The sequence below is a fragment of the Gorilla gorilla genome, chromosome 1 (assembly GCF_029281585.2).
Source record: "Gorilla gorilla gorilla isolate KB3781 chromosome 1, NHGRI_mGorGor1-v2.1_pri, whole genome shotgun sequence".
NCBI lineage: Eukaryota > Metazoa > Chordata > Mammalia > Primates > Hominidae > Gorilla > Gorilla gorilla.
In genome coordinates, this window is record NC_073224.2 from 125,940,130 (window position 1) to 125,960,000 (window position 19,871).

Consider the following 19,871-nt stretch of genomic DNA (forward strand, 5'->3'; position numbering starts at 1 on the left):
AACTGGGCTGCTACTGATAACAGTAAAATGTTTACACGCTGCTTTATTTACTGTAACTCACTAAGCTACTTTATTTACTGTAACTTACTATAACTTGTTTTGAATTTTTTTTTCAAAAATTACTCTGGTTTCAACAATTTTTTTATCCCAACCACCAGCCCAGTGAGGTGATGCAAAGACTATGTATCTTCAGTTTTTTAGTTAGGTGTTAAATAGTACCCATAAATTCAAGTCTTACACCCTGGGGCACAACTTTGCCTTCAGATTGCCATAGAAATGACCAACAATTCAAGATATTTAGCACTTAAAACACGTGGTAAGATTTATTATTTACACAGAAGTTGAATATATTTCAGTAATTCATTTTGGGCTTAGGTAGATGCTGTTGTTTCATCAGATTGCAGTTACCATTGTTAAATATGCAAGTTAATGATCTGAGGAGCATTTTATAAGATTTTTATAGCTGAATAGATTTGAAGGTTTAGTTGTAAGCTTAACGGGATAGACTGTAATGTCCTTAAACAGATTAAAAAGGAAAAAAGTCATATCACTATAGGATGAAAGCAAATGATTAGTGTTTCACTAGTTTACATCTTTTAGCCTTTAAATATTAGGGCATATATTAGCCCTGGAAAGGATCCTAATGACCAGCTGATCAGGATCCCTTGTTTTACACATAAGGAAACTGGGGCTGGAGGGATTAAGTGATCTAACATCTTAGGTCTGAAAACTTGTTATGGTTTGGTGGGAACTATATGTGTCTTTGGACTCATTTTTGTTAGATTGGCACTCCTGATTTTTCTTTAGATTGTAAATTTGGATACAAATTATCTCAGCCTGAAAATAGATTTCTCAGCTCCTTATGTTCTGCATTCCCATCGTGTTTTCAATTCACTTTATAATGCTCACTCCTATGCAAGATTAAGATCTCTGCGTAAATGCCTACATAGCTGTCTTGTTTTTGTTGCAGTTGAGGACTAGGAAGATGGAACTTGGGTACGAGGAAAACAGTCCAGATTGTTGTGAATTTTATATGTTCAGCAATTTGTTATTGGCTACCAGGCACCATGAGAGACTTAGGATTCAGCAGTGAACAAATTTTACCACTTGCCCTCCTAGAGTTATAGTCTAGCTGGAAAACAGATAAATATATAATTGCCAAAGCAAATACTCTTTACAAACAAGTAGGTACTGTTATAATAGGGTAGGTACAGGTTCCTGTAGGAACAAATACTGTATTGTGTAGGTGTGAGAAGACACCCAACTTAGTATAGAAGCAATTTGGCTAGACCTCTCTGAGGAAATACTGTTTAACCTGAGACTTGAAGGATGAAAGAGCTAGCCAGGCAAGGCAGTGATGATGGGTGGAAAGAACATTCCAGACATGAACACTGAAGCTACACTCAAGAGTACAGGGTGTAATGCAAGAGCTGAAAGAATTTTACCAAAGCTAAAGCATAAAAAAGTCAAAGAGAATGGGAAGAGATAGAAGTTGAAGAGATAGACAGTATGAGAAAATGGAGGGCCTTGTAAGCCATTTTAAGGAATCAAGGAGGGTAAAAAAATTAAAGGGATTTTTAAGGGATAAAGGAGGGTAAAAAAATTTTAAAGGAGCGCTCTTGTCTTGAAGCTGACTGAAAGCAGTTGAAGGATTTTCAAGCTGGTGGCTCACGCCTGTAATCCCAACACTTTGGGAGGCCGAGGCGGGTGGATCACTTGAGGTCAGGAGTTCAAGACCAGCCTGGCCAACATGGTGAAACCCTGTCTCTATTAAAAATACAAAAAATTAGCCAGGCGTGGTGGCATGCTTCTGTAATCCCAGCTACTTGGGAGGCTGATACAGGAGAACACCTTGAACCCAGGAGGTGGAGGCTGCAATGAAAACTGAGATCACACCACTGCCCTTCAGCTCAGCTCAGGCGACAGAGCAAGACTCTGTTTCAAAAAAAAAAAAAAAAAAAAAAAAGATTTTCAGTGGGGCTGGGGATAACCTGATTGGATTTTGTGTTTTAGGAACATCACTTTGGATGCAATATGGAGAACAGGCTGAAAGGAGGCTGTTGGAGTGGTGTGAGGACCACAGTGATGGACAAGACAGGATTTGGTAGAGAAACAGACAGGATTTGGTGGAGACCAGATGTGGGAGACTGGGAAAGTCAAAGACGTTAAGGATATAACCCAGGTTTCTGGCTTGAACAAATACGAGTTTATTAGGTGGTATTTGTTTGTCTCCATTTAACCAATAGGGACACTAAGAAGTTGCGTGACTAGACCAGGGCTGCTCAGCTTTTAAGGCTTGGAGACAAAATTCAAACTGTTGTTTTCAGTTTTTGTTGGCAACCCCTGAGAATGGTGTTTTTCTTTTTTCCCTTTTGAACAGTTAAGTATGGAAAATTTCAAAACACAAAGAGTTGAGCTACACGATTTATCTCATCCCCTATCTACTTTCCCCAGACCCTACTGGATTACTGTGAAGCAAATTCTACAAATGATTTCATTTGTTTTATTTCAATATAGATATCTCAAAGATAACTCTCGAGAAAGTCATAACCACAATGCCATTACCCTACCTTTAAAAATTAACATCGCCAAATATCCAGTCAGTATTCAAATATTCCTCAGTTGTTTTTAAATAATTGGTTGGTTTGATTTGGGGTCCAAACAAGGTAACATATTACATTTGTTTGGGATGTCTCTTAAACTTTTTAATCTATAGGTTCCCTCATCTTAATTACTTTCCTCGTAATGTATTTTCCTTGTAAGGTTGATGCAAATGTCATTGTGGTTTTTGCCATTACTTTCAATGGCAATTGAAAAACCACAATTATGTTTGCAGCAACCTAATATTTGTTGAAGGAACCAGGCCATTTTTCCTCCAGTTTCTCTCATCCTGGATGTTGATGAATATGTCCCTCAGGTATAGATTTAACATGTCCTAGTTTAATATGTCCCTCTATCCTTTGTATTTCTTGTAAATTGGTAGCTAGATTGAAGACTGAACAAATTTAGTTCAGGTTTGATTTCCGAGTGGGAGTGTGGGGGGAGAGGACAAGTATAATTCCTAGATATTGGTGTGTACTTCCTTCAGGAGGCATATATTTGGTTATCCCTCTTTGTACTACACTAATAGCCTGTTTTCATTATTTCACTAGTGGTTTGCAAGTGGAAATAATTATGCCTTTAATTCTACCATTTATTTTTAATTTAACTAGAATACCTCTATAAAGAGAGGTACAATTTGAATAGGAAGGACAAGTTAAAGTTTATGTTTTAATACAATATGGTATGTTATTGAGACACTGTCGTTTTCTGGAAATGTATTTAAATGTATTGAGGTATATCCTCTTAAAAGGCCACTATTTTAAGTTGTAAAAGTGTTTTTAGCACTTGATGTTAACATTTCAAATGGCTTTTAGTATTTAGAATATTTAAAATTTTTGTCCTTAAATTTATGGCATTTCTTTTGGTCTTTCGTGCTCTTTCTTGGAGGACTTTGCTGTTCCCACAGCTTTTAGAGAATACCTAGTAGAATCACTACTAAATCCAAATCTTTAGCTATAAAAGGATTCCAGATTGTAAGTTCCTCAAGGACAGGGGTTGAACACTCTTATTGATGATCTGCTTTTCCAGTTGCTTCTTGGGCATTTTGAACTTAATATGTCACTTAAAGCTCATTATCTCTGCCTGTTCTCAACTTTCCTTCATCCTCCAAACCTAGTTTTTTCCTTCTGATTCTACCATTCTTGAAGGTAGCCAGGCTTAAAACCTCTGAATCTTCTTAATATTTCTCCTAGTAGGCCCCCCTGCCCTACCACATGCAGTTGGTGCCAATCTCTTGTCCCTTTTGTTATTTCTCGTCCAACCCCCCACTTTTCATTTGTAATACTGCTACCTAGTTTATATATTTTTCTCTTTGCAGGAAGGGAGTGTTATAGGAGATTTTTACAATGAATGGAAGGACTAGTTTAGGTGGCATGTTTGGTTCCTAGTGTCATCCTGAGAAGAGATTAAAATGCAGTAACAATCTTTTTTTAAAAGATAGAATGTATAGAATTTATACATTCTAAATTTATAAATTATAATTTTATAAATCCATAAATTATAATTTATAAATTTATAAATTCACTCTGTCGCCCAGGCTGGAGTACAGTGAAACCATCATGGTTCACTGCAGCCTGTAACTCCTGGGCTCAAGCAGAGCCACCTCAGCCTCTTGAGTAGCTAGGACTACAGGCATGGGCCATAATGCTCAGCTAATTTATTTAAACATTTTTTTAGTGATAGGGTCTCACTATGTTACTCAGGCTGGCCTCAAACTCCTGGCCCCAAGCCATCCTCCTGCCTTGGCATCCCAAAGTGCTGGGATTACAGGTGTGAGCTACCTCACCTGTCCAGCAATAACAATCTTCTGGGATCACAGTATGCATAATGATAAGAAGGGTTCACATCCACCACACCAGTGAGGCAGCTGCATGGGCTGAGCCATTGAAGGGTGTCACTGACCATTTGTCCTGCCAGAGTAAGATCCAACTCTGTTGGTTATCTACACTATCATGTTGCTAATCACAACTCATGATATTGTTGAATCTGACTTAATTACAATGACTTAGCCTTAGTATAGGAGAATTTCCTCAAAATCTACTGATATTGTAAGCTATATATTTGATCATTGACTGAAAAATATGTCTTCCTTCTGATTTTGCTCTTCCTACACAAACCTTTTGAAGATTATTGAATGAATGAAAGTCTATACACTGCTGTGGTGTGTTAGACTATTTTGGAGAGTAACAGGGCCTTTGTAATTTGTCTTATTGAGTTTTGGGAACCAAAACTTATGTTTTTACTTTATTGACCTGCTCTTCTGTTCCTGTATGAGAAGTTTTTATCCTGGGGTCTGCATATTGATCCCCTAAGGTCTATTGAATTCGAGGGGTCTGTGAACTTGTTTGGGGGAAAAATATTATATCTTTTCATTAACCTATAACTAAAACTTGGAATTTCATTCAAATATGAATGTAGGCAACAAACCATGGTTGTATTAGCAGTACCTGTGACTTTGTCACCAGTAGAAATCATGTACTTCATACCATAATGCAGCTGTTATAGCTATCTTGAAATTGTTTAAGCTTATCACTACCTCAAAATTACTGTGATTATTAGACCCACTGCTGGATCTTATTTTATTTTTTAAAAGCACATTGTTAATTCCAATTAAAGTATTTTGACGGTTCTATCTTTGCATTTTATTTTATGCATTTAAAAACATTATTCTGTCTGGGCACATGGCTCACGTCTGTAATCCCAGCACTTGGGAGGCTGAGGTGGGTGGATCACTTGAGCCCAGGAGTTCAAGAGCAGACTGGGCAGCATGGTGAAACCCTGTCTCTATTTGTTTAAGAAAAAAAAATAAAATTATATTAAAAAAAGAAAACATTCTGACAAGGGTTCCATAAGTTTTACTAAATGGCCAAAGGAATCCCTGGCACCAGAGTCTAAGGACCCCTGCTCCTAACTTCTTTACTTCTGTTCCAAGGTTAGAATGAAGTTAGCCAGAACCTGTGAAGCAACACAGCACACAGATGCTGATGTCACAGGATTCTACAGAATCATGATGCCATTTCTTGGTTATTGACTTGGTTTTATTTACTAATCATCATAAATTCTGACCTCACAAATGAGAGGGAACAAAATGTTTGTGTATATGCTAAGAGATAATAAAATGATTGTCACAAATTAAGGCATAATAATTTTCCTTTGAGGCCGGGCGCAGTGGCTCACGCCTGTAATCCCAGCACTTTGGGAGGCCGAGGTGAGTGGATCACCTGAGGTTGAGAGTTCGAGACCAGCTTGACCAACATGGAGAAACCCTGTCTTTACTAAAAATACAAAATTAGCCGGGCATGGTGATGCATGCCTGTAATCCCAGCTACTTGGGAGGCTGAGGCAGGAGAATCGCTTGAACCTGAGAGGTGGAGGTAATCCCAGCACTTTGGGAGTGCGAGGCAGGCGGATCACAAGGTCAGGAGATCGAGACCATCCTGGCCAACACGGTGAAACCCTGTCTCTACTACTAAAAATGCAAATATTTTACTACTAAAAATACAAAAAATTAACTGGGCATGGTGGTGGGCGCCTGTAGTCCCAGCTACTCGGGAGGCTGAGGCGGGAGAAAGGCGTGAACCCGGGAGGCGGAGCTTGCGGTGAACGGAGATCACGCCACTGCACTCCAGCCTGGGCAACAGAGCGAGACTCTGTCTCAAAAAAATAATAATAAAATAAAACACTCATTTGAAAATTGTATATTGGCCGGCGCAGGGGCCACGCCTATAATCCCAGCACTTTGGGAGGCCCAGGCAGGCAGATCACCTGAGGTCAGGAGTTCGAGACCAGCCTGGCCAACATGATGAAACCCTGCCTCTACAAAAATATAAAAATCAGCTGGGCATGATGGCGGTTACCTGTAATCCCAGCTACTTTGGAGGCTGAGGCAAGAGAACTGCTTGAACCCGGGAGACGGAGGTTGCATTGAGCCCAGATCGCACCATTGCACTCCAGCCTGGGCAACTGAGCAAGACTGTCTCAAAAAAAAAAAAAAAATTGTATATTTTAGGCTAGACTCCATCTAAAAAAAAAAAATGTTGTATATTTCTAATAAAATAACTGACAATTATCTTAATGGCAGCATAGTCTAAGATTTATATCGTTAGCAATTAAAAAGGCTATTTAATGGTGCTGTTTTGAGGTAATAATGCTGACTTTGATACATTTTTAATGTCTGCAAATATCTTCCCAAAAAGCTTTGCAAGTAAACATTTGAGAATAGTATACCCTGGTTTCTCTTCAGATCACATGAATTTTTCTCTTTTTTTTTTCTCCCCCCCCTCCCCCCGCCCCCGGGACAGAGTTTCGCTCTCATTGCCCAAACTGGAATACAGTGGCGTGATGTTGGCTCACTTGCAACCTCCGCCTCCTGGGTTCAAGCGATTCTCTTGTCTTAGCCTCCCAAGTAGCTGGGATTATAGGCGCATACCACCACATCTGGCTAATTTTTTGTATTTTTAGCAGAGATGGGGTTTCACCATGTTGGCCAAGCTGGTCTCGAACTCCTGACCTCAGGTGATCCGCCCACCTTGGCCTCCCAAAGTGCTGGGATTACAAGCGTGAGCCACCGCACCCAGCAAATTTTTCTCCTTTTACTAAAGATTTCCATGGAGAGAATGGTGAATCATGTTTCAGTGCCAAAGAGTACTCAATTTTAATACTCTTGTGAGATTTGTCTGTTACTGGTGAAGCAAACAAGAAAACAAAACAACTTAGATCTTTATTGGAGATAATGGGGGAAGTCAAAGATAGCATCATAATGAAGTTCAGACTTACTCAAGGAATTTTTAAACAGTTACTGTTATATACAAGCAGTTATTAGAAAGTTATTAGAAGAGATTAGAGATGTAAATACATATTTAAAATATGGTTTAAAAACGTTTAAAATGAGACTAAAACTTTAAAATGAAATGTTATATTACTCTGTTGTCTCTAGTCCTCAAAGATTTTGTTAATGTAAAACTAAGTAAAATGTTAATTATTTCTGTGAGTGAATAGTTCAATTTAGCTCTTTGCAAGAAAAGGAAAAGCTTTCTCTGTTGTTTATCTTTTTCTTAATGAATTATAATCCACTTATTCTCCCTATTTGGCATCTGATAGTGGAAGTGAAGTAGATTGTAATAGAAATACCATCTATTATTATTATATTCAAATACTCATTTACATTCAAAGTAACATAAATGATATAATCCTGACAACTCACTTATTTGTAACTTTAATCCAGCCAGTACATTTCTCCAAATTCTCGAACAGGGTAGGTTATGTGTTAATAAATTTAAATGGCCCACTTAGATATCGATTTGTTGAATATATTTTGGGTTGCTGTAGAAAATAGAACACATACCATTATTTATTCCAGAATATAATTTAGAATTCTGCCAAGCAAAACCTACTATTGATGGACATAGCCCCCAACTTTCTTTTCTCCATGACATCTCATGTCGTTTTATAAAATGTGAAATGGGTCTATATTTGGAAACTCCTGGCCAACCAAGAAATAAATTAATATGTGAAAGAGACATAGGACTCTCAACTTAGGTAGTAGCCAGTTTTTCAGTCTGTGAGAAGAAGACAAAAATGAAGCATTAAAAAAGGCAAAATTTGCTGGTGTAATAATAGCTCAGAAAACAAGATAGATAAGTTATTTGTGCCAAGAATAGCTCAGAAAACAGGATTGGTAAGTTCTTTCTCCCAGCGCTTTGGGAGGCTGAGTTGGGTGGATCATCTGAGGTCAGGAGTTCAAAATCAGCCTGACCATCATGGCGAAACCCCTTTCTACTAAAAATACAAAAAATAGCTGGGCGTGGTGGTGCATGCCTGTAATCCCAGCTACTTGGGAGGCTGAGGCAGGAGAATTGCTTGAGCCTGAGAGGCGGAGGTTGCAGTGAGCCGAGATAGTGCCACTGCACTACAGCCTGGGCGACAGAGCGAGACTCCCTCTCAAGAAAAACAAACAAACAAAACAAAACAAAAACTTTTCTGCTTCTTTCACTGTAGAGAGCAGTAGATCTAGAAAGCATTACATCACTGAGAGGTTTTTTTTCTGGTTTCATATTTTTCTGTACTTCTCAAAAACTGGGAAAATTAGATTACTTGAAGTTCATCTAATGCTAATATTTGGATGAGATATAGGGATTTTTTTTTTTTTTAACTCAAGTGGATCCGCCTGCCTTGGCCTCCCAAAGTGCTGGGATTACAGGTGTGAGCCACTGTGCCCAACCTACTCTTAGTTTTTTAATATTGCTGTGGCCATGGTTGTTAGTTGAAAATACTTTTGCCACAAAATGCAGTGAAAGAGTGAAAAAATAACCCTTTGTTACACTGTGGTAGGAAGAAGAAATGGGTAGAATCTTAACAGCAAGTTGGCAATATGAATAAAAAATAGAATTTGCAGAAATTCTTTGTCTAAAATTATATCCTAAATTTCTAGTTCTCCACAGTAGTGTGGAAAATACTATAAAAGGAAAAAAGAATGTAGCAACTTAAATGTGCAACAGTAGGTTTTTTTGTTTTGTTTTTGAGACAGAGCTGTGCTCTTGTTGCCCAGGCTGGAGTCCAATGGCACGATCTTGGCTCACCTCAATCTCCGCCTCTGGGTTCACGTGATTCTCCTGCCTCAGCTTCCCTAGTAGCTGAGATTACAGGCGTGCGCCACCATGCCTGGCTAATTTTGTATTTTTAGTAGAGACAGGGTTTCTCCATGTAGGTCAGGCTGGTCCTGAACTCCCAACCTCAGGTGATCTGTCTGCCTCGGCCTCTCAAAGTGCTGGGATTACAGGTGTGAGCCACCGCACCTGGACAACAGTAGGTAATGTTTTTTGTGGTTTTTTTTTCTTTTTTTTTTTTTGAGGCGGAGTCTCGCTCTGTCGCCCAGGCTGGAGTGCAATGGCGCGATCTTGGCTTACTGCAACCTCCGACTCCCGGGTTCAAGTGATTCTCCTGCCTCAGCCTCCCAAGTAGCTGGGATTACAGGCACCCGCCACCATGCCCAGCTAATTTTCATATTTTTAGTAGAGACGGGGTTTCACCACGTTGGCCAGGCTGGTCTCAAGCTCCTGACCTCAGGTGATCCACCCACCTTGGCCTCCCAAAGTGCTGGGATTACAGGCGTGAGCCACCACGCCCGGCCAACAGTAGGTAATGTTTTAAAGTATAATACATCCATAGACCAGAATGCCATTCTTCAAAAACAGCATTGTGGAACTAGACACATCAAAAAATGTTTCCGGCCAGGCACAGTGGCTTACGCCTATAAGCCCAGCACTTTGTGATGCTGAGGCGGGTGGCCTGAGGTCAGGAGTTTGAGACCGCCATGACAAACAGGGCGAAACCCTATCCTTACTAAAAATACAAAAATTAGGCAGGCATGGTGGCAGGCACCTGTAATCCGAGCTATTTAGGAGGCTAAGGCAGGAGATTCGCTTGAACTCGGGAGGCGGAGGTTTCAATGAGCCGAGATCACGCCACTGCACTCCAGCCTGGGTGACTCAAACAAAAAAAAAAAAAAAAGAGGCTGGGTGCAGTGGCTCAGGCCTGTAATCCCAGCACTTTGGGAGGCCAAGACGGGCAGATCATTTGAGGTCAGGAGTTTGAGACCAGCCTAGCCAACACGGTGAAACCCCATGTCTACTACAAATATAAAAAGTAGCCAGATGTGGTGGCGCACACCTGTAATCCCAGCTACTCGTGGGGCTTAGGTATGAGAATGGCTTGAACCTGGGATGCAGGGGTTGCAGTGAGCCAAGACTGCACCACTGCACTCCAACCTCAGCGATAGAGCGAGACTCCGTCAAAAAAAAAGGAAGTTTCTGATATTAATGGAAAATGTCTATTAAGCAGCATATACATACATATTCCATATTTATGTTTATTCATATGCATGACTATCATAAAAGGAAGTCAGGTTTTACATCAAAACATAAATAACTTTAAATGAGGATGGTAGAATGACAGGTAAATTTTATTTTCTATTCACACATATCTTTTAATTTTTCTATAACACACATGTATAACTTGTCATGTTTTAAAACTACTACTTTGTGGGGCTTTGTTTTTCATTTTTTGAGACAGGGTTTCACTCTGTTGCCCAGGCTGGGGTCCAGTGGCGTGATCTTGGCTCATGCAATTTCCACCTCCTGGGCTCAAGTGATCCTCAGCCTCCCATGTAGCTGGGACCACAAGTGTGTGCCACCACTGCTGTCTAATTTTTTGTATTTTTTGTAGAGACAGGGTTTTGCCATATGGCCAAGGCTGGTCTTGAACTCCTGGACTCAGGTGATCCTCCCGCCTCTGCCTCCCAAAGTGCTGGGATTACAGGTGTGAGCCACCATACCTGGCCATATTTTCTTTACTATCAGGTAATACATGTTCATTGGAACAAGTCAGTCAACATAGTTATATGGAAAGAGCATATTAACTCCCCTTCTCAACCTCCAGCAATATGGCATTTTAAGTATGCTTATTAGAACATATTTATTTAATTAATTTGTTTACCTATTTACTTACTTTCTTTCCCAGAATCTAAGCTCCATGAACGCAGGGATTATGTCTGTCTCTTTTTCTCTTTTACTGCCTTTACTCCAGGCACTCAGATTTGTTGAATGAATGGCCAAAAAGTTTGGTGTATATCCTGATATACTTTTTAAAAATGATGATACAATTGTATGGTGTGTAATTTTTTAAATCTTAGTTTGCAATCTTTTTTTTTTTTTTTGAGATGGAGTCTCACGCTGTCACCCAGGCTAGAGTGCAGTGGTGTGATCTCGGCTCACCACAACCTCCGCCTCCTGAGTTCAAGTGGTTCTCCTGCCTCAGCCTCCTGAGAAGCTGGGATTACAGGCGCCCGCCACCATGCCCGGCTAATTTTTGTATTTTTAGTAGAGACGAGGTTTTGCCATGTTGGCCAGGCTGGTCTCAAACTCCTGACCTCAGGTGATCCACCCGCCTCGACCTCCCAAAGTGCTGGGATTACAGGCGTGAGCCACTGCGCCCAGCCGGTTTGCAATTTTAATTGCAAAAACAATACGATGAAGTTTGATAATTTAGGACATTGATATTTGATCTTCTTTGGCTATTATCCTAAAATATTGCCCTTCTACAAATCTTTCTTTGTTAGCTAACAAAGTATACCCCATTCTTCCTTTCCGCTCACTGCAGCCTCCGCCTTCCAGGTTCAAGAGAGTCTCCTGAGTAGCTGGGACTCCGGGCACACGCCACCATGCCCGGCTAATCTGTGGTGTTTTTAGTAGACGCTGGAAAATTCTGGTTTTCAATTTAAAATGAATGGGTCACTATCTTTTGAAAAAAGTTGTACTGATGTGGGTACTTATCCCAAAAGTAAGTGATCCATTTTATATAATAGCCTTTCTTATATAATAGCCTCACCTTTCTTATATAATAGCCTCATTCTCCCTAAATAAGATCATGCTTATTTGGTTGAACAAATGATGTAAGTCATTTTCTTACAAGGAGAATTAAGAGTGTTTGCTACTAGATTCAGACGTTGGCTGAGATTGACAAAAGAGGATTAAATAAGTAGATATATACACACAAGTGTGTGCATATATGTATACATATGTTCATTATCTTTAAGTTTGCATGCTAGTTTGCCCATTTACAAATATGTTCACTTCATCAGTTCTCTATACTACTGTAATCCTCCTCATATCTAAAACAACTACTGTACAAGAGGATTAGGATTGGGGTCACAATAGTAGCATCATAGGGTATTGTAGAGTATTAAAGTCAAGTCAAATTAGTTGGAATTATATATCAACATATGCCCAGTAAAATGGAAATACAAATGAAGATTGATTCTTACTCAGGCATATTGTATCTTAATGAAATTTAGTTGAAGTTGCAAATAGAAAGCCAACATTTTCCATTTATTTATTTTTCATTGAAACAGCTTGACTGGCTTTGTTCATGATATAGCAAAAGTAGCTCTTAATGCTGGTTAGCAGAAACATTGATTGCCAGGCAGCTGTCTAGGAAAACTTAAACCCATTTCACCTAACAAGCCAGAAATATTTATAATACATGTTATTTGCTAGTTAAATCCCATTCTCTGGAAATTTCTTAAGGCTGGTTCTTTATGTCCACATGCCTTCATGTTACTTGAACTTTGTTTATGCCTTTTCAAAAAATTTCAGCATTGAAGTTTTGCTCAGCTGACTCAGTTGGACTAATATTTAGCAAAGATTCTTCACCAAAAGTCATTCACAAGGTAGAAAAGTGTCATACTGGCCTGGCACAGTGGCTCACGCCTGTAATGCCAGCATTTTGGGAGGCTGAGGTAGGCGGATCACCTGAGGTCAGGAGTTTGAGACCAGCCTGGCCGTCATGGTAAAACCCTGTCTGTACTAAAAATACAAAAATTAGCCGGGCATGGTGGCACGCGCCTGTAATCCCAGCTACTTGGGAGGCTGAGGCAGGAGAATTGCTTGAACCCAGAAGGTGGAGGTTGCAGTGAGCCAAGATCGCGCCATTGTACTCTAGCCTGGGCAACCAAGAGTGAAACTCCATCTCAAAAAAAAAGGGGGGTCATACTTGAACTGCAGTGGACAGAGAGAGGTGTCAGAAAGGCTGGAAATTAAGGGATATTGTTTATGCTGGAGAAACCCTCCTCTCAACCTCCTTCTGTCTTACTTTAGGTGGTGAAAGGGCCCTGAGATCTTACAAACACTCTTCATTTCATCACGTATCAAGAATTTAGCACATGCTATATTTACTTGAAACAAAACAGGGCTTTTCTAGATCACAGTAGAGATGAGGACAGTTACAAATGTTAGCTTTCATATGTTTTATGGTCCTGCAGACTCCTGACAAGTGTGCACTGCGAGCTTTCTTGTTAGGAAAAACTTTGGACAAATTTCTGGTTTGGAGAATGCTCTCCAAGAATACGTATGGTATTTAGGAATACAAGAAGATGTGGGCCAGGCGCGGTGGCTCACACCTGTAATCCCAGCACTTTGGGAGGCCAAGGCGGGCGGATCACCTGAGGTCGGGAGTTTGAGACCAGCCTGACCAACATGGAGAAACCCCATCTCTACTAAAAATACAAAAATTAGCCAGGCGTGGTGGCAGCATGCCTGTAATCCCAGCTACTTGGGAGGCTGAGGCAGGAGAATTGCTTGAATCCAGGAGGCGGAGGTTGCGGTGAGCCAAGATCGTACCATCGCACTCCAGCCTGGGCAGCAAGAGCGAAACTCTGTCTCAAAAAAAAAAAAAAAAAAGGTGTGAAGAGGTCTATAGGGGATAAACTTGATAAGCCAAAGAACTCTTTTTTTATACTACATCATTATTTATTTATTTATTCAACTTTTATTTTAGATTCTGGGGTACATGTGCAGGTTTTTTACAAAGGTATATTGCATTATGGTAAGGTTTGGAGTACAATTGAACCCATCACCCAGGAAGTAAGCATAGAACCAAATAGGTAGTTTTTCAACCCTTTGCCCCTCTTCACTTCTCCCCCATCTTGTATTTCCCAGTGTCTATTGTTCCCATCTTTATGTCCATGTGTACCCAAAGTTTAGCTCACACTTATAAGTGAGAAAAGTATTTGGTTTACTGTGTTAGTTTGCTTAGTATAATGGCCACCATCTTCATGTTGTTGCAAAGGACATGATTTTGTCTAAAGAACTCGTAAAGGAAAGTGAATTATTATTTTGTTCTATAATAGAATTTTTGCATGTTCTTTTTTAACTGACTAAAAATAGTAAATTTGACATCATTGATCAAAATTATTTTAATAAGTAAGAAGTATGTGCATACTTTTTATCAAAGTATAAAATATATATTATTTAAATAGAGCCTAAATGATGTACAGTGAAAAATAGTGTATTCTGCACCATCTCTGACCATCCTTTCCAGTATACATATATATCAGCTTTTTTCTATAATTAATACATCCCTGTTATACATCAGAATTTACTGTAGTGCTGAAAAAAACATTGTCTAACCTGATTCTGATTCAGTTGAATGCACCAAGATGATATGCAGTCTGAATAAACCATTAGGTATCAATTTAGTCACTTTTGTGATCAAATTGAATTAATGATTTAAAAAAACAGCCATTCTCAAAGTGTGGTTTTTTTGGATCCTTCAAGGACCTCAAGACTCTCTCAAGATTGAGGTCTTTAGATTTCACTTAAACTAATCATCATGAAACTATCAGCCGGGCCGTGACTGACGCCTGTAATCCCAGCACTTTGGGATTCGGAGGCCGGCAGATCACTTGAGCCCAGCCCAGGCGTTCAAGACCAGCCTGTGAAACATGGCAAAACTTCATCTCTACAAAACATACAAAAATTAGCCAGGCATGGTGTCTCACGCCTGTAATCTCAGCTACTCGTGAGACTAAGGTGGGAGGATCACTTGAGCCCAGGAGCTACAGTGAGGCACTGCACCACTCTACTCCAGCCTGGGTGACAGAGCGAGACACTGTCTTTAAAAAAAAAAAAAAAAAAAAAAAATCACCCATCAGGTTTTGGTGTAGTATCAAAGAGGAATATCCTCAATTATCTGAAAATGCTATTAAAATACTCCCTTTTCCAAATACATTTCTGCTTAAGGTTGCCTTGGAACAAAAACTTTGAGATTTGTTGTCTTTTTGTGCCAGGGGATGGGCAGGGGCGGGGAGTGGAGGGAGTATGAGGCTGAGTTTTTGTTTAGAATGATGAAAGAAATAATACATAACTCATTTTAAAAAGCTGACAAATGCAGGGCACGGTGGCTAACGCCTATAATCCCAATACTTTGGGAGGCCGAGGTGGGTGGATCACCTGAGGTCAGGAGTTCAAGACCAGCCTGGCCAACATGGTGAAACCCCTTCCTACTAATAATACAAAAATTAGGCCAGCATGGTGGCACACGCTTGTAATCCCAGCTACTCAGGAGACTGAACCAGGAGAATCACTTGAACCTGGGAGGCAGAGGTTGCAGTGAGCCAAGATCATGCCATTGCACTCCAGCCTGGGCGACAAGAGCAATTATATGTATTTTCCACATTTTCTTAATCTGTTCCTCCGTAGATGGGCATTTAGGTTGCTTCCATATCTTGGCTATTGTGAAAAATGCTGCAAAGAACATGGGAGTGTGCAGGTAATCTCTTTGAGATCCAGATTTCAATTCCTTTGGATATATACCCAGAAGTATGACTGCTAGATCAAATGGTAATTGTATTTTTAATTTTTTGAAGAATCTTCATATTGTTTTCCATAACAGCTACACCAGTTTATATTCCCTCCAACAGTGTACATGGGTTTCCTTTTCTCCACATCCTTACTAACTCTTGTTCTTTGGAAATCTGCTGTCTTTAAAAAGAAATACGTTGGCCGGGCACGGTGGCTCACGCCTGTAATCCCAGCACTTTGGGAGGCTGAGGTGGGTGGATCACGAGGTCAGGAGTTCGAGACCAGCCTGGCCAACATGGTAAAACCTGTCTCTACTAAAAGTTAAAAAAAAAAAAACTGGGCATGGTGGCGTGTGCCTGCAATCCCAGCTACTGAGGAGGCTGAGGCAGGAGAATCGTTTGAACCCGGATGGCGGAGGTTGCAGTGAGCCAAGATCGTGCCATTGTACTCCAAGCCTGGGCAACAGGGCAAGACTCCATCTCAAAAAAGAAAAAAAGGTAAAAAAAAAAAAAAAAGAAATGCTTTCTATTTGTTGGTAGAGTGGTCTATGTAAATAATTTTAAACTGTAAATTATTAACTGATTTTTTTAGGGATTATAAATATGAATTAAAAGCAAGGTCTAAAATCAATTATCATAAACAGAATTCTGAAAGATAGGCCTAAAATCCTTCTTTAAGCATTCGAGTTAGCAAGTTGTTAATTTCTCTTATAAGCATAATATATTTAACTTCTTGTAATGTGGATAGGATTTTCCCAGAATGGCAGGGTAGGTAAGAGAGTTGGAAGTTTACAGAGACAGGTTTATATTTTTTAAGATTCTTTATATGCAGTTTGATCAAAATTATGCATTTCATAATTGCTGAGTGTTTGGCTAGCCAGATCCAGTAGTTATATTCCTTCTTTGACTAGCGCTTTCTGCTTGATTTTTTCATTGTTTTGGTTTCCTCAATGTATTCAGTTTCAAAGTGGAAAAGAAACGAAAGTGAGGTTTCCTAGACTTTGAATCTTGGGAGTTAACTTGGGACAGGTGGTTCTGTAAACCATGAAGCTGCATTAGGGCTAGTTACAGAGAACAATAGGTTATCTACTTTAGCAGCAGTAGCTTCAGGAAATCAGCCTTTCTGGATTTGAATGTTTCCATGTGTTTGAAACCTAAAACTAGTTTACACTCATTAACAGATTATTTTAAGGTTATTGGTTTTAGATACTTTCTGCTTCTTTTAAGTTCACAAACTGGTCATTGTCATTTTAGGAAAAGACAGTGGCTTCATTTTAAATGTTGATGAGGAAAGTGTACAGAACATCATGAATACTATTTTCAAGGCTTTTGTAGCTCTTCTCTTTGGGAGTGGGGCAAGGACATGGCAGGTATGGAGCACAGCTTCGGCTTTCCAGATTAGTTTACTAGCACAATTCATGAGAGTTACGAGAAAAAAATATCAGAAAATCTAGAAGGTGATTCTTATCACTGTCATTGCCAAGAAAAGTTAGGGTTATTGTTTTCTATCATCCTTTACAAGATGAATTAATGAAGAATTTTTCTCATTACCCTATCACTTTGTTTTTTAGTCTCCCCATCACTCTTGGGCAGTAATAGCTAAGCTGATAGGAAAGCTACTGTGCACATTGTAAGGATTAAAATCTTAAACTTTAGTCCCTTTTAGCTTCTGGGCTTTAGCATACAAAGAATGCATGTGCTCTATTTTCTCAAGGGAACTCTGAGTACTCTGCAAGGGGGCCTGCTCTCATAATTTACTTTTTGAATGAGCCCTTCTGTTTATAGCTGAGATTTGCCAGTTAAAAAAGGAAATAATATGCTTAGATAATATTAACTGACTTTTTTTTTTTTCAGTTATGTACCATCAGTATTTTTAAGTTAATAGGGATAGCCATTTGTCAGGTGGTGACAGAATTGTGTTGAATCTGTGTGTGGTTTTTTGAAGTGTTCTGTTTTTCATAATGATTTTGCATGCTCTTATTTCTTATACTTTCTTATTTCCTTTTAAATTTTTCTAAAGTTTCTTGAGGCTTTAAATCTAATTTTGGCACTGTGGAATAAGGTATTAACTTGATGAGGCAAGCTTTAGTGACTAAAAATTGTAACTGCCTTAATTGGGACAAATCATAGCTGGCAGCTAAACTCAAAGTTTAATCACGTCCAGCACGTATTAGCTGTTCTAGTCAGAGCTTGATGTGTTAAACAGCCCTACTGTCTGTCTGTGGGTGTTCTATGTGTGTAAATATTCTGAGATGAATTAATCTTTTTAGTGGTTCTTTGAAATTTTTTAAGTGTTCTCTTTTTTCATACTTAGAAGAAGAAAAAACTCATAAAATCAATGCCTGCAGCAGTTTTATTTAACATCATTTTAGAATTCAGGCTGTTTCTGTTAGCAGAGCTGACCTGTTAAATAGCTTTTAATCATATTCATTCCAGTAGAAATTTTAGGAAACCTTAACTTGTAAATATTTTTATCTCACCCAAATCCTAGGTAGATGAAATGCCCTAGGACAAAGACCTTCAATTTTTAAACTGGGTTATATTTTTGAGGGAATTATTCTGCACATCCTCAGGTTGAGAGATAACCTTAGCTAAAAATTACCTCTTGAGAATGGATGCCTGATCTCTACTTTTTCTTTTCCAACTTGAGTTATCCAAAAGCCTTTTACTCCCACTACAAAAGAGAGGTGTATCTCTTATTCATCCCATTTCTTATGGTGGTTCACTGTCCTAAGCAATAAAAATCTCAAAGGAAGGGAAAATTCCAGAATGCATAGTCCTAGAGAGAGTCCCATGATAGAAATCTAAAAAGGGGTTAGGTCAGAAATATTGGAGAATATTGAAAAATTATTTCATCTGGACAACAAACTCCTGCCTTCTCCTTTTTTTTTTTTTTTTTTTTTTTTTTGAGACAGAGTCATGCTGTGTCACCTAGACTGAGCAACCTCTGTCTCCCAGAGTCAAGCAATTCTCCTGCCTCAGCCTCCCAAGTAGCTGGGATTACAGGTGCCTGCCACCATGCCCAGCTAATTTTTGTATTTTTAGTAGAGGTGGGGTTTCACCATTTTGACCAGGCAGGTCTCGAACTCCTGACCTCAAGTGATCCACCCGCCTCGGCCTCCCAAAGTGTTTGGATTACAGGCATGAGCCACTGCCCCCGGCTGCCTTCTCTATTTTCTAAGTTAGAATTATTATTATAAAAATGAGATAGTTATCACAGAGATGTGTATCAACACATTTATTTCAATTAAAATGAAGTGTGCTTTTGTTTAATAGAAATCTCTTTTACTTGATTGGTTTGAAAATGAGAACTGGCCAGCTATTTCCTGTAAGTTACATCACCTTAATCTTTAGTGCCAAACACAGCTAAAGTACAGAAGAAACCATCCAGAATGAAGTTCAGAGAAACAAAGGAATGAATGATAACATGACAACATAGAAGGGAGAGTAAGAGAGTAGATAGCATGGGAAGGTCCAACCCATATCCAGTTGGAGTCTGAGAAAAGTGAAAAGAGAGAATGGGGGAGAAGCAATATTTGAAGACATAATAGGTGAGAATTTTTCAAAATTGTCAGGAAGACTGTTTTGTCAGTATGAATATTTGTTAGCTGAGTCATCTGTATTTTCTAAATAGTTGTCTTCTAAGATTTTTCTCTTTATCTTGTTTTCTCAAACTGAGGATTTATATTGTTCATCAAGTCTATAATATCCTTAGTCATTAACCCTTAGTCATTTACCCAGACAGTTGTCTCTTCTCCATTCTCTATTCTCTTTTTCCAAAGTCCCATTAGATAAATGTCAGATCCTCCCATTCTAAAGCCTTTCTTTCATAGCTTCAGAATGACACTCCCCTGAATTCTGACTAATCTCTTCAAACCTATTCTTAAGGTTTACTGACTCTGTATATAGCTACATCCAGTCTTCTAGTTAACCTGTTATTAATTTCACTGACTTTACTTTTTTTTTGAAACAGAGTCTTGCTGTGTCACCAGGCTGGAGTGCAGTAGTGCAATCTCAGCTCACTGCAACGTCTGCCTCCCAGGTTCAAGCGATTCTCCTGCCTCAGCCTCCCAAGTAGCTGGAATTACAGGCATGTGCCACCATGCCTGGCTAATTTTTGTATTTTTAGTAGAGA

At 39.3% G+C, this 19,871-nt stretch overlaps 1 protein-coding gene across 3 annotated transcripts in view; it reads left to right on the forward strand.

The window, feature by feature from the left end:
* Positions 1 to 19,871, forward strand: part of SLC16A1 (solute carrier family 16 member 1) — a 45,190-nt gene that overhangs the window by 2,491 nt on the left and 22,828 nt on the right. The window lies entirely within an intron of this gene.